The 14,663-nt window shown below is 36.0% G+C and overlaps 1 long non-coding RNA gene across 1 annotated transcript in view; it reads left to right on the top strand.

Annotated features, from left to right (window-relative positions):
- Positions 1 to 14,663, top strand: part of LOC144061621 (uncharacterized) — a 35,655-nt gene that overhangs the window by 13,303 nt on the left and 7,689 nt on the right. The window lies entirely within an intron of this gene.

Below are 14,663 nucleotides of genomic sequence, written 5' to 3' on the forward strand. Positions count from 1 at the left end.
CCAATTTGATTCTCACATTAAAAAAATTGTATATATCGGCACATTGATGAGCAAAACAAACCAAATCAGTGATACACAGAATGCGGATAGGAGCACAAGCAGTTCACCCATTTCTAATCCAGATTGGATCCCAATTTAATTGATCTGCAATTTCAACCTCACGTTCCAAGAATATTTTGTTCTTATCCACATATTTATGAGCAAGCCAAATCGAAACAGCCATACTGTATGTGTGCTTTGGAACAGAGGCGGTCCGATCATGTTTAATCCAGATTGGATTCAGATTTCATTTATCTGCTAATTCAACTTTACATTCCAAGGATGTATGTATTGATCCACATGTTGATAAGCAAAAAAAAAAGAAGGAAACTGTCTGTATGTGTATGTTTAGGGTCAGAATCTGCAAATCAGGTTTAATCCACATCAAATCCAGAATGAATTCGGCCGTACTTTAAATTTCCCACTCCAAAGATGCTGTCTATATTCCCATGGATACTGTTTACATCTGGAAAAAAAATATGTGTCAAATTTGCTTTAAATCTATTTCACATCAGAAATTGTCAAACCAAGTTTAACCTGGATCGGATTCGTTTGTCTACAATTTACACTTCCCATTCAAAATAGGTTTTGTTTTTATGCAGACATTGGTGAGCAAAACAAACCAATTTGGTCTACATGTGTGTTTGTTTGTAGTGAGAAACTGTCAAACCAAATTTAATCCCGTTCTTGTCCAGATTGAATTTGGCTGCAATTTGAATCTCCATTTTCTCTAAGAGGTTTTCTTTGTTCACACATCTTCATATAATGTCAGGATGCTGAATAAAATGAGCAAAATATGTGTGTCAAACCAAATTTGTATATTAATATACCAAATAAGTAAATTTAGGATCAGAAACTTTAAAACAAAGATTAATCCAGATCAGATCCAGATTGCATTTGGCTGCAATTTCTGTCCCCGTTTCCAAGGTTGTATGTACTGTATTAATACACACTATGGTGAACAAAACAAAACAAACTGGTTCTGTGTGTTTAGATCAGACTTCAATCTAGATCCGATCCATATTTTGCATTTGCCTGCAACACAGAAAATCCCATTAAAAATGATATCGTAGATTAATTTGCTGCACTTGTGATGTTGTAATATATCGATATATATGTTGTAGGTTGTTTTCAATGTCATGACCCACACGCGGCGAGTGAGGGAACGCAGTTGGTAGTGTAATCCAATCCAGATCGATTTTAATCAACATAATGTCCGGCCGCGTCTCATTACGGGCCGGGCGAGTCCCGAACGGGGTGAAGAGACGCCTTATTAAATGTGCCAGAAGCGTGTCGGCACTCGCGACAACAAGCGGCGCCGGTCCTCGCTGACATTGTTTTGCGCGTCGTCTCATCAACAAAATCCCACAAACAGAACAGCAAAGTTGATCGATTTTGGAGGTGGGAATCGATGTCCTTGTCGTGTGTCCTTCTAAGGAGGCTTAGCTCACTTGAATTAGTATCCAAAAGTGCAACTGTACTTGATGAGGTGAATACTAATAGTAGCTTATAGTGTCGATGGAGTTGCAGTGAAATGGTAAAAAATACAATTGCAAATGTGACGGTGTATTAGGGGCATGTATAAAAAAAATAAATAATTAGAGGGCGGGGCCAATATTCTGAGAAAAAAACTCACAAATTTGCCACTTTATAAAGTCGCCATTTTGTCACTATAAAGTGGCAAATTTGCTATAGTCTAATGTGAGGATTCTTTAGTGGTTAATGCGACACTGTTTATAAAATGAAAAGGAAGGATGGAGACGGATTCATTCCTAATTTAAACTTTACTCGTCATAAACGGCAGCTAGAGCGACAACACTTCCTGATCCCCTACCAGCTGACTACACACTAACCAATCAGAAGCTAGCATGCTTTAGGTATGCTAGCGACAACACTTCCTGATCCCCTATCAGCTGACTAAACACTAACCAATCAGAAGCTAGCATACTTTTCGGTCAACCAAGTGAATGACGGCGAGCAGCAGATACGACACATCAACTCAGATACTTGTACAAAAAAAAAAGCAAAATGTATGAATGTGTAAATAATAATTGTGGAAACAGAAATGTTCAAGTAAATATTTATTTTAACAAATTAACTTAAATGCTTGATCCTCAGGGTGTGCACTTTCGCACCAAATGCTTCAAAGTGCGAATGCTTAAACCCATTATGTCTCCTTATTTGAAAACTTGACCGAAAAGTATCGGCACAAAACATCCGAGTAGTACGCTAAGTTTATTTCTCATAAGTTTTTTCTCGCAAATCTGACACTTTGTAAACACGCAAATTTGCCATTTTATAAAGTGGCAAATTTACGAGTTTTTTTTCTTTCTTTTTTTCTTGCAAATCTGACACTTTATGAACTCGCAAATTTGCATGTTTTTTTCTCAGAATATTGCCCGTGCCCTATAAAAAAAAAATAAAAAATTATACGTGGCCCTAATACGCCGTCGTACAAATGAAAGCTAACTAGCAGTAAAATCCATATCAGCAAATCTTAACTGTTAGCGTAAAAGTAAACAAGAAGCACTTAGTTGTCAATTTTTTTTTCATATTTCTTCTGCTTGTTGTGTCTATAAAGTCTGCACTCCCAGTGAACAAGAACATATAACCTTTTCATTGCTACAATTTTTTTACATTTCTTTTTAAAGAACTACCTTGACTTGTGGGATTTGTGCTAATAAATAGCTTTCGGACGCTAGCCGCTTGATTCTTTTGTGAGCCCGCGAGCGCGAGAGGCTCCGCTTAGCGGGACGGATGAGCTCCTGTCCTGTCCTGTCATGGCCGGGTGATTTTGAGCAGATTTAGAGCTTTTAATCAGAGATCAGGCTTTATAATGTAAACGGTCACCGCGGGCTATCATACTATATACACTTATTTATGCTGAACGATATCCATTATGAACCGCTTTCTTATTTTAGGGCCAAAGGAGAAAACATAGCAATATAATTTGCATCAAGTGGGGTCGTTACATCCAATTGAGGAGGGGGGGGGGGGCTTTGTCTTGTTGCCGTGGCGACGACTACTTTAATAGGAGCAACACGGGTGCCACAGGTAATGATTGCAATGTTTGTGTGAGTGCGTCGTGTTGTAACCTCTTGCTGTTTTGTCAGTCTGCTTTAATTATGCTCATTGTCTGCCTCATAATAAATCACAATCAGGAGTAAATAAATACAGTTTGTCTAATTGAGTGCGAGAACACCAGCAAATATGCATTTTCATTCCGTGCTCGGACTCCATCGCGTCGTGTTTAGGCTCGCGTCAGAAAAGAACGTTCCCTTATTTCATTTCATGACGCTTTGTCTTTGCTCGCACAGGTTTTTCCTCTCTCACTATGCAGAGCTGTAATTGACCACGGTGACAGAAAATCGGTGTTAATTGTAACCCACGTTCACGTTTTTCACATTTATTAGTATCAAAACATCTTGTTCCATAAGCGAATAAATCAGCAACTCGTTTTTGGGGAAAGTTTGAAAGTGGACACTAATACCTAAATTATTTTTATTACAACTTACACCCACAGTAGCAATGTGGATTTTAACTCATTCACTGCCATTGACGGCTATAGACGTCAAAAATTCATTTGAACTATTTCTATTAGTTTAACATTTTTTCCCACTTTTGTTAACAAGAGTAAGAAAACAAATATTGTACATTTAGACCAGATATAACATGTGTGATTAATCATGAGTTAACTATTGAAGTCATGCGATTAATTACAATAAAAAATATATATATATTATTTTAAAAAAAAAAAAGAGAAAGAAAAAAAAAGACAAAAAATTTTATTTATTTATTTATTTTATTTTTTTTAAAAAAAAAGGAGAGCAATGATGATGTCAAATCGAATGAACAATACTGAGCTCTCCTGGAAAAAAAAAAATAATAATAAAAAAAAAATATATATATATATATATATATATATATATATATATCGCCTGACGCCCTAATTTTAATAATCTTTTCTTTTTTGAAAAAAGATTATTTAAAATTATTTTTTTTTTTAATTAGAAATTAGGTCGTCAGGCGATTACATTTTTTAAATTGTTTTTAATCACATTACTTCAATAGTTAACTCACGATTAATCACAAATTTTATATCTGTTCTAAATGTACAATAACAACTTTATTCTAGGTTTTCATACTCTTGTTAAAAGTGGAAAAAATGTTAAACTAACAGCAATAGTTCAAATGAATTTTTGAAGTCTAAAGCCGTCAATGGCAGTGAATGAGTTAATATAAAAGTAAATCCTTCACTAATACTACCAAAATGACCATAGTAGTGCTCATTTTGCAAAAAAAAACAACAAAATGCTATTCTTTGTACTACTAATTATACCACCGCTGACTGTAAAACTAACATTATATTATATAAAATAATGTACTCATGCTAATGACGCCAATTGTGCTAATGCTAACAGTTCAAAACACTAATGCTAACGCAAACATTACATCACAAATGTTAATAGTATTACAAATGCTAACAATAGTTTAATTGTTTTATTTAGCTTAGCCTACAGCACGCAGGTTCAAACAATAATCTGTGATATTAATGCTAATAATGCTCATGCTAACGCTAACAGTAATGCTCCCATTTGTCTTTCAAATTCTACCACTACCGACTAAAGTCACTCCATTAGGCAACGCTAATACGTTTAAATCCAGTAATGCTAATGCTAATGATAATAATGTGCTGCAATCTTTACCACTCATATCCTAATATCAAAAACTGTTGCTCCATTAGATAATGCTAACAAGACTAATGCTAATGCTAATAGTAGTGCTACTAATGACAACATGAAACATGAATAAAAGTACGGCTAAAAATACGATGCTAATACTAATACCAATAATAATTTGTATACCACGTGTCATTTAAAAGAAAATATCAAAGTGCTACAGAGAAAAGCAATTTATAACATATCGTTGCCAAGAACAATTTTAATTCTCAAACACTAATGCACATACTAACCTCTTATATTGATATAATTGCAAATTCCTATCATTAATTCTCGTTATGTGGATAATGATGGCATTTGTCTAAAATAACAACAATATATTCTTGTGACAGCAAGACGGGATGTTATGCATCTGGAAAAAGACAAAATGGCAGTTTGCGACAAATGTCCCGAAGCGTCGGAAAATATTCTGAGCCACGTGTTCTGTGCTGATAACGCTCGCGCGCACGCGCACGCAAACACACACTTGCATCACTTACAATTCCAGCATTTTGTCAAAGTCGTCCCTAAGTACACAAAGGAAGATGTTTATATTCGTTCAATATGATGAACAAGCTCTTAGTCAAGGAAGTACGTGTGTGTGTGTGTGCGTGTAGTGGTTAAATAGCTTCCTGGTTTTAAGCGAGGGTTTTAAATTAAGGTCTCAAGACAGAGTTAAGGTTTCAAAGTTTCAAGCGCGGGTGAAGATTTGTTTGGGGCTTCAAATTAGGGTTCCAAGCCTGGTTTGGGGTTTCAAAGTCAGTTTTAAGATGGCTAGTTAGGGTTTCAAATAAGGATTTTACGTCTGGGTGAAGGTTCTAAAGGTTAGTGTTTCAAAACAGGGTTCTGAGTCTGATTTGGGTTTTCTAAGTCTGAGTGTTTTCAAACCCTATTAAGGTTTCAAAATGGAGTTCTGATTCTGGGTTTTAAATCAGGGTGTCAACCTTTAAAAGTTAGGTTGAAGATGGGTTTCATGTTTGAAGTTAAGGTTTCAAATGAGTGTTTCAAGCCTTGTGTGAGGGTTTCAAAGTAGGGTTCCGAGTCTGGGTTAGGGTTTTAAACTGCAGTGGGGATAGGATTTCAAGTGAGGGTTTCAAACCTTCGCGAAGGTTTCGAACAATAGTTAGAATTTCAACGTAGGGTTTCAAGTCTGAGTGAAGGTTTTCAACCACTATTAGGGTTTCAAAATTGGGTTCTGAGTCTGGGTTTGGGTTTTAAATCAGGGTTTCAACCTGGAGTTGGGGTTTAAAAGTTGGTTTGAAGATGGGGTTCATGTTTGAAGTTAAGGTTTCAAATGAGTGTTTCAAGCCTTGTGTGAGAGTTTCAAAAAAGGATTAAGGTTTCAAAGTAGGGTTCTGAGTCTGGGTTAGGGTTTTAAACTGCAGTGGGGTTAGGATTCCAAGTAAGCGTTTCAAACCTGGGCTGGGTTCCAAACAATGGTTAGAATTTGAAGTTAGGGTTTCAAGCCTGAGTTAAGATTAGGGTTCTGAGTTTGGATTAGGGGTTGACACTAGAGTAAATTTAGGGTTTCATCCTTGGGGGAGGATTTCAAAGTAGGGTTTCAGATGACCTAGTTGAGGGTTTCAAAGAAGGTTTTTAATTAGATTAGGGTTTTAAGATGATCTTTGAGTTGTTTGAAAGAGCAATTAACTCGATTGCCCTTGAGATGCAGCACGTCAAAATCTTACTTACAAGAGTGTTTACTGGTTTGAGTTCTGAAACCACTGACCCAACACCCAGCTCGCTGAACGACCCCCCCCCATCCCCCCCCTTTTTTTCATGTGTAATCACGCACGCACCTCCCAACAATGGAGTGTCTGTAATGAGGAAAGAGGCACGGCCGAGCGGCCACAAAGAGAGCTTCACGATACGGTCAGCGCGGTCTGACGAGAGACATGTTCACCCGTATTGGCGCATGCTGAGCATGAGAAGTTATATAAACGCGCATGATGGGTGACAAGGGTTCGGTGTGTGTGTGCGTGTTTGGTTAGATGAAGTGGCGACGTCAGCCGTGATGGATAACGCCGCCGCTCAAGGACGAGCAGACAAAACCATTTGGCAACAACCGCCAGCGGGTGTTAAGCAAGTAGTCAAAGATGTGCGTGCGTGTGTTGTGAATGTAAAGATTCCCTCCACTGCGGGGTGAGCCGCATCAACAGGGGCGTAGATAGATTTTTTTTCACTGGGGTGGCCAGAAGAGAAAAGAAGAGACAAGTGCGCATGCTCAAAACCCCCTCAAAAACTGGGAAGTCATTGTTCACCATGAAATCAAACGCACACATTTCCACAATTTTTTACAGTTACGTTAATTTTGGCTACTATTTCATAGTCTACAGTAGGCACTGATTTGCAGGCCAACAGCCAATCAGAGTGATCAATTGTCACCGACTGTACATTTCAAAAGCAATGTCTGATTTTCATTGGTTAATTTTCGTTATATTTTCTATTTATTATTACTACTACCATTATTTGCTTTTATTATTATTGTTATTAAGGATAGGTGAGTATGATGCCAGGTGTCGGTATTCACAACAGTAGCCCAAACCGGTATCTGCCGCCCTCCTGTGACCTTTTTACGATCATGAACTACAAATTCACAATTTATATTAATTTCATGCATTTTTAAAGAAAAATGCTGTATTGGGAAATAGGGATGGGCGAGTACCGATACCAGGTATCGAGCTACTGCCAGGTAGATATCGGTACTCGTGACAGGTTGCTGATACTAGTATTAGCTGCCCCCTTGTGGCTGTTTTATGAACAGGAACTAGAACTTGCCATTAATTTCAAGCAAATTTAAAGAAAACGCTATATTGGCATATAGAGGTCTTTCTTTAAAATTATCTGTCATTGTTTTTTGGGGATATTTTATGTATACAATTTTTTTTTATTGCAATTAATCTCAATAGTTAACTTGCGATTCATCGCAAATTCTATACCTATTCTAAATGTACAATGAAAAAAGAGTGGGAACAAAATGTTAAACTAATAGAAATATTGCTGCATCTTTTAGTCATTGATACAGTAATTTCATAATAATTCATAAAGTTGAGTTACATTTTTTTTTTTGAAGTTACTGTAATTTAAAAAATATACGTAGGTATGATATTGATTTGCGTTGAGATCATTTTTCTGCCACTAGATGGCATAATTGCATTTGTAAGACGTTGGTGACCGCTCAGTGCATGTTTCTTTTCATATTAAGAGTCATCTAATCTTTATTCAAAATTCTGCACATTTTTCAAATGGTAAAATACAACTTGACCCCCAGTCTCCACAAATATATGCATTATTATTAAATCGATCACTGCTAAATTTTGACATGGACGCGTCTGCTGCGTTGCGACTGGAATTCCCCCAGTACAGGCTTTCCCTGTAAGAGACGGTCATTGAATAGTTTTTTAAAAATTTGTACCGTTAAAGGAACTTTCAGTTAACTCAAAATGAACGAACTGATTTTGACACCCCCTAATTAAAAGTATCAGTTTTGGTGACTAAATCAACAGTTGAGTACTCGTATTGGTATCACACAAACATACATGTCAACCCTAATTTGGTCCCACCTGTATTACAAACCCATAAAATCCTTATTTTCCCATAAAAATCCTTACGTCAGTTTTATCAATACTAAAGCCGTTTCATGCAATAACATTAATCTTACCTTACTTTCTTTCTTATATGAAGACATTGACAGTATCTTGTTCCAAATGACATTTTATTGCACAAAGAAAAAACAGATTTCTAAATATCACAGGGACGGTTGACTTTTTTGTTGCTTCACATTTCTCTCGTGCAACTTTGATTTCAAATGTTCTTTGACATCGTAAATGTCAGATGCCGCAACCTTAATGTCCCGTGAACAAAGCGAACATGATGCATACTCTTCTCCAAGTTTTGACGGACCAATTACCTTAAATAGATCCGTCCATTCCGAACGAAAACGTCCGGTGTATCTTGTTTTTTTGGCCGGCCTGTCCCCCATTTTCTCAACCGCTGCGAACGACTCGCAATTTTCGCGCTAACACAAATTTCTTAACTGCGCATGTCAGGAAACTGTTAGAAGTCTCGCGCGATAGACGAGATTTTGTGACCGGTTGTTGTTTAAATCGAGTTTATGCACACGTGTAGCACGTAGCCGACAGTAAATACTAAATAAATTTAAAAAGGGTAAGCAATATATACTAATATTATTATTTTCATGAAAACAGTTAAATCCGTATTCATTTCCAAATACGCCCGTATGCTTTTGCAACACTTAAAAATCCGTAAGAAATACGGACAAACCTTATGGGTTGACATGTATGCACAAAAAAGTGGTATCGAACATCCTTAATTGTTTTTCCATTACTAGAGGGGCCCCAACCATTTTGTCCGCGTGTAGAGCAAAAAAGTGCTTCATTTTTTTCAAGAATAAAGCTTTTTTTTTATTTTTATACTCTGCTTTGGTTTATGTAAATTGAATGACCATGCAAGTAATTGCTGATGCTGCTGATGATGATGATGACGATGATGCTGTCCACAAATGCGCGAGAGGTTTTGTGAGTAATTACCCTGTCATGTACTTGCATGCAGCATCCGCGTCTCATTCGTCTGCTTCAGGAAGACGAGCGAGCCATTCTTGTTGTCTTTAATCTCTAATATATTTTTATAGCCTTTGAAATGGAAAATCTGTTGAGCATCAAATTTACCCATTGTGGATTAGCGTACTATTCTTTTTTTTTTTTTTGTTATATCCTGTTCCCGCACACGCACAAAAAAAAACGAGGACTCGCTCGCTTATATCCTGTTAATATGACTTAATGGCTTTTCTTGACTGACCCTTGGGAGGTTTGTGCTTTGTTGTGGCCAACGAGCAGGAAGGACGCTCTTCATTAATATCAGCATGTTCCGCTCCTGCCTTTTCATTTACTACGTGATTAAACGCACTTTTCATTTCATAAGGGCAAACAGGTCCCGAAAGTAGAAGTAAGAAAAATAAATTTGGTTATGTGGCGACTGTAAAGCTCATTGGAAGTGATGTGCTTCTCCAGAACATGACGTACAATGGGCACAGACTGAGGTCTAAAATAGGACTCGATTGTATTCAAATGACTTCAAAAATTCATTCATAAAAGAAAATTCTCCTGTTACCATGACTGTATTCTCTAAAAAATACACCCCCCGCCCCTAAAAATATTTTTTTAAATGTTTAAGAGTTGTCATAATATGATTTTATAGTCAGCTAATTACGACATTTTCGACTAAAAAATATATTTTAATTCTTCAACTTTGTTTGTGGAAAACTGTGACTTTCCTACAAAAAAAAGGTTGAAATAATTATTCTAGGACTGTTAGTAATATCCCCTAATATTCGCGAAAAATTAAGAAACCTGTTCTGCAAGAAATTGAAATTTTATGACTTTATTTTAAAAAAAATCTCACAGTAGTATGACTAGATTTATGGAATATGAAGATTTCACTTTAATCATGGAAAAGTCAAAGTGAATTTATTCTTAGAAAAATTATAATTTTTCTACTAACATAATTGTTTTTAATATTATGACTTAATCCTAAGATTATCAAATAAAAAACAAAAGTGTAGAAAAAAGAAAGAAAAAAATCCAAATATTGCAACTTCATAAAATTACAACTTTTTTCTTGGCTAAATATAAAAAAAAAGTCTTCAAAAATTAACAAAACAAGCAATTATCCTAAAATTGCACCTTTTTATTGTGATTAAAATTACAACTTTATTCTTATAAAATGAAATATTTTCTTCTCAAAGATTCTCATTATATATTGCAACTTTATCCTCGTAGCTTTATGACTTTTTAGATCAAAGATGCTACTAGCAAGTGAAAAATTGGCACATCTTCGCAAGAGACAAAAACCGCCCCCCAAAACCGAGTGATCTCAACCAAGTGTGCTGCGATGCTCTATTCTTGGTATTTTGTCGGAATGAAATGTTTCTCAATTGCTACTGAAGTCAGCCAATTGTACTCAGCCTGAACACAAACTGAGTCAGCCGTATGTTGATTTGTTTTGGACCCAAAAGCTTTTGTTGTCATGCCACTCGAACACGAGCACATTGTGAAATGTTGAGCGGGTGTCAATCAGTTAAGCGGCATGATTCATCCGTGAAAAAACAAATCTAACTTATTTGGAGAGTCTTTTCAAATCACTTTGTATGTATTGGCAACGTGAATGCTTTATAAGCGGAACTGGCGAAGTTTGCCATAATTCAACATTTCCAACTGTAGCTGTCCCTCAGTTCAATGAACAGGTGATTTGTTTTCAGAGCTTCACTGCTTCACTTTTTTTTTTTTATTTCTACCATAATAGCAATTTTACGACTGTCAGAGAGTTTAGTGATCTGGAAATAGTCTATAAACAGTATGGTTTCTATTTTCTAGCACGAGGAGTGGTCTAAATCTGCGCAGGGGCTGGCTAGACTGGGTTTTGGTATTTTCACAGACGGATGTTGTTGTTTTTTTTGCCATTAGTGTAAACTAATTTTTCTAAGTGGCTCCTCTGAGTCAAGGTTATTAGTTGACGAAAAATAAAGAAATAACTAAAACTAACATTTAAAAATAACTTTTGTTAATGAAATAAAAATAAAAGCAGAAATGCCTTTACAAGAAGAAAACTGAAACTGCATCTTGTGCTTATGAAACTAACGATAATAAAACAATATGCTAAATATTATAAAATATTAATTTCATACATGAGCTTTCGGAGTTCATTTGAAATGTATTCATTTTGGTGTTGCTGTACATCTAGATAGAAGAAAGAAGGTCAAACAGTCATTTGAGAATTGTCGTATGCTATCTTACAATAATTAGTTAGCTTTTTTTTTTGCAGTCGACAAATACTCCATATATATATATATATATATATATATATGGGGAAAACTAATACTAACAAAAACTCAACTAAAACAGGTAATTTTCTAAAAAAATAAAACAAATAAAAATCTAACAATATTGAAAAATCCAAAATTATTATAACCCTGCTCCGATCTGAGTCATTCCCAACTTTTGCTCTAAAAACATTTCCTCCTCGAGGTCTTCAAATGTGTGTGCAACGCAAACTAAATCTATTCCAACGTTAGCTTGTTTTGTGAAGGTTAACCGTACTCTATTTTTGCTGTGTGTTTTGAAGGCATTAATCAAGAGTGATGATGATGAAGTAGGCCATTTGCTGTGCCATTGTCGTAACATTATGTGCTGCGCCGTGCAGCATTAGTCAGACACTTGAGTGAAGCAAATAATGACGCTTGGCCTGCAAAACAAACTAACGTGCGTTTTTGCTAATGTTTCTATCATCTTTCATTGAATGCTTGTTTTATAATGTGTGTTTCAGACATAAGTGAGAGCACAATTGTTTCTTTTCTGGCTTGGGGTTACGTTGAGTCACTCACTAAAGCGATCCGGTTCACTTGAGTCAGCCTGCAGTCGACTAACTTGTGATAGTGAACTGATTCGGCCAAATAATCGGAGTCTGCAGTGTTTCTGGTTAATCCACTATCTCGAGTCAGTCAACAGTTTTTAAATGGATCAGCAGAGCTGGGCAGTTCTGTTGATCGTCACTTCCTGTTGATGACCATGCCCACCTTTTTGGATAATTATGTACAACAAATACAAAAATGTTGTTTATTGTTAGAATAAATGTGCAAAAGCTATCCCCATATTTACTCATATAGTTTTGCAAAACATGATTTATGCTTTTGCAGCTGCAAGGATGTGCCACAGGTCCTCAGTAGGCTTGAAAGTATATAAAAAAAAATTACTGAGTATTTTATGTTTCTTGGTGTAAGGAGTCAAGAACTATGCTGGAATAATGCTAAAAAGTGGGAAAGCTTGCTAGCAGCTAAAAGGCTAGCTACTTCAATTTTATTTCTTATTCTTTGGGATTTGTCCCTCTCAAAAATTAATTAATTGTCCAAGAAGAGAAACAATAAAAACTTGGTAAATGGGTAAAAGCTTAAATAGTCGGATGATTAAACGTTATTTGTTTACACTCGCCAGATGTCATTATCTTAGCTTGTTAGCATGTTTCTAAAATCAGAGCTAACTGGATTTTATGTTTTGGGTATGAGGGATTATGCTGAGATCCAGTGAAAGGAAGCAAACTTGCTAGCAGCTAAATGCTACCTCAACTCATTAGATTTTTATTCCTTATTCTTTAGGATTTGTCCCTCTCAAAAATTAATGAATTGTCCAAGAAGACAAACATTAAAAACTTGGTAAATGGCTAAAAACTTAAATAGTCGGATGATTACACGTTTGTTTTCACTCGCCAGATGTCATTAGCTTAGCTTGTTAGCATGTTTCTAAAATCAGAGCTAACTGGATTTTATGTTTTGGGTATGAGGGATTATGTAGAGATCCAGTGAAAGGAAACAAACTTGCTAGCAGCTAAATGCTAGCTCAACTCATTCGATTTTTAGTCCTTATTCTTTGAAATATACTTTGTCAGGGGAAATCTTAAATGCTATTTCTCGCCAAGTGGTATCGTGCTTTGTCTTGCTTGAGAATTACAGAGGCGTCTCAATAAATTTGATCTCATAAAAAGTGGGAAACTGAATTTATTTCAGGAGCCGAGACAAGCCTGCCTCCAGTAGCAAAATCCCCGAGTAATTGACGTCCCCTCTAAGAAGGCTTATTATTACCTGCTGATGCTTCTTGGAAGAGATTGGCTAAGGGTGGCCAAAGTATAGTTATTATGACTGCAAGCCTCTGGGGGGGGGAATCCACTCCAGAGACACTTCACAGCTCCAAATACCTGCTTGCTCCTCAGGAGTGGCTTTTTAACAGCACTCTCCAAATGCAAAGCATTTATTTGCCTTACAGAGCTCTTTCTTCCTCGCTCCGAGTAGGCACGTGGAAATGCTGCCTCTGATTTTAATGAGTCATCTTTAATTACGGGCAGGAGACGTTTCTCAAGTGGAGGAGGCTTGAGAGGTGACGGCCACGTGAAGGAAAGCTCCTCACTGGTAATGTTTTGGCGTCGTAATGGCGAGTATTTCGTACTCGTTGAGTGCTAATCTGGGCATTTCAACTATTTATGTTGTCATGCACCTGTTCCTATAAAAACGGATCTTGATCTTGTACATTCAATTCGTTCATTGGAGAAGACACAGGAAGTCTGCCATTTTGGTTTAAAGCAGCCATTTTAGGCTTTTTTCAAGGAATCCTTAAACATAAAAACTAGGGCTGGTTATCGATTTCAATTACCTCAATCGATTTGATTTCCATTCACGGGAGTTCAGTTCTCAGATTGGATTCACTTCAGTTCAATCCGATATCGCGAAACATCAATTCTTAACTGTCAAGGACAGGATAAACATTGCAAATATTACATTTAATAATAAAGTAAATTTTGCGGAGGCAGTAACTCGTCAAATTATTTAGTTTATTAATTAAAAATGTAATTAAAAGTAGTTGTGTTGTAATCACTTAAGTGTTACACAAACATTGACATCAGCAAGGATGAGGTGAAAATATTTCCAAAATTCAAATTCAATAATTGTAAATATAAACTAAAAATATTCTAAATTGCCTTAAAGTGCAAAATTTCATGAAAATAGTAAGATACAAAAAAACATCCTTTTAAAATGACATTTTCTTATTTATGGGGATATAAGAGATATTTAAATAATTGATTTATGAATCGATATTGGTCTGGAAAAGGAAAATCAATTTGATAACAATTATTCAATTTTTTAAAACACAGCCCTAATAAAAACTCACAATTTCTACCAAATTTGATAAGCGACACTGAAGTTCCAAAAATGAGAGTTTTTATCATTGCATGTAAGGGGGGTGCATGATGACAAAATTGGATGATTTGCTCTAATAACTGAGTTCCACAAGGTCAGAGCCAGTTTCACTCTGCAAAATGAAAAATAGTGAACAAGTCTAAAAT

Source organism: Vanacampus margaritifer, chromosome 12 (genome assembly GCF_051991255.1).
Source record: "Vanacampus margaritifer isolate UIUO_Vmar chromosome 12, RoL_Vmar_1.0, whole genome shotgun sequence".
Classification (NCBI taxonomy): domain Eukaryota; kingdom Metazoa; phylum Chordata; class Actinopteri; order Syngnathiformes; family Syngnathidae; genus Vanacampus; species Vanacampus margaritifer.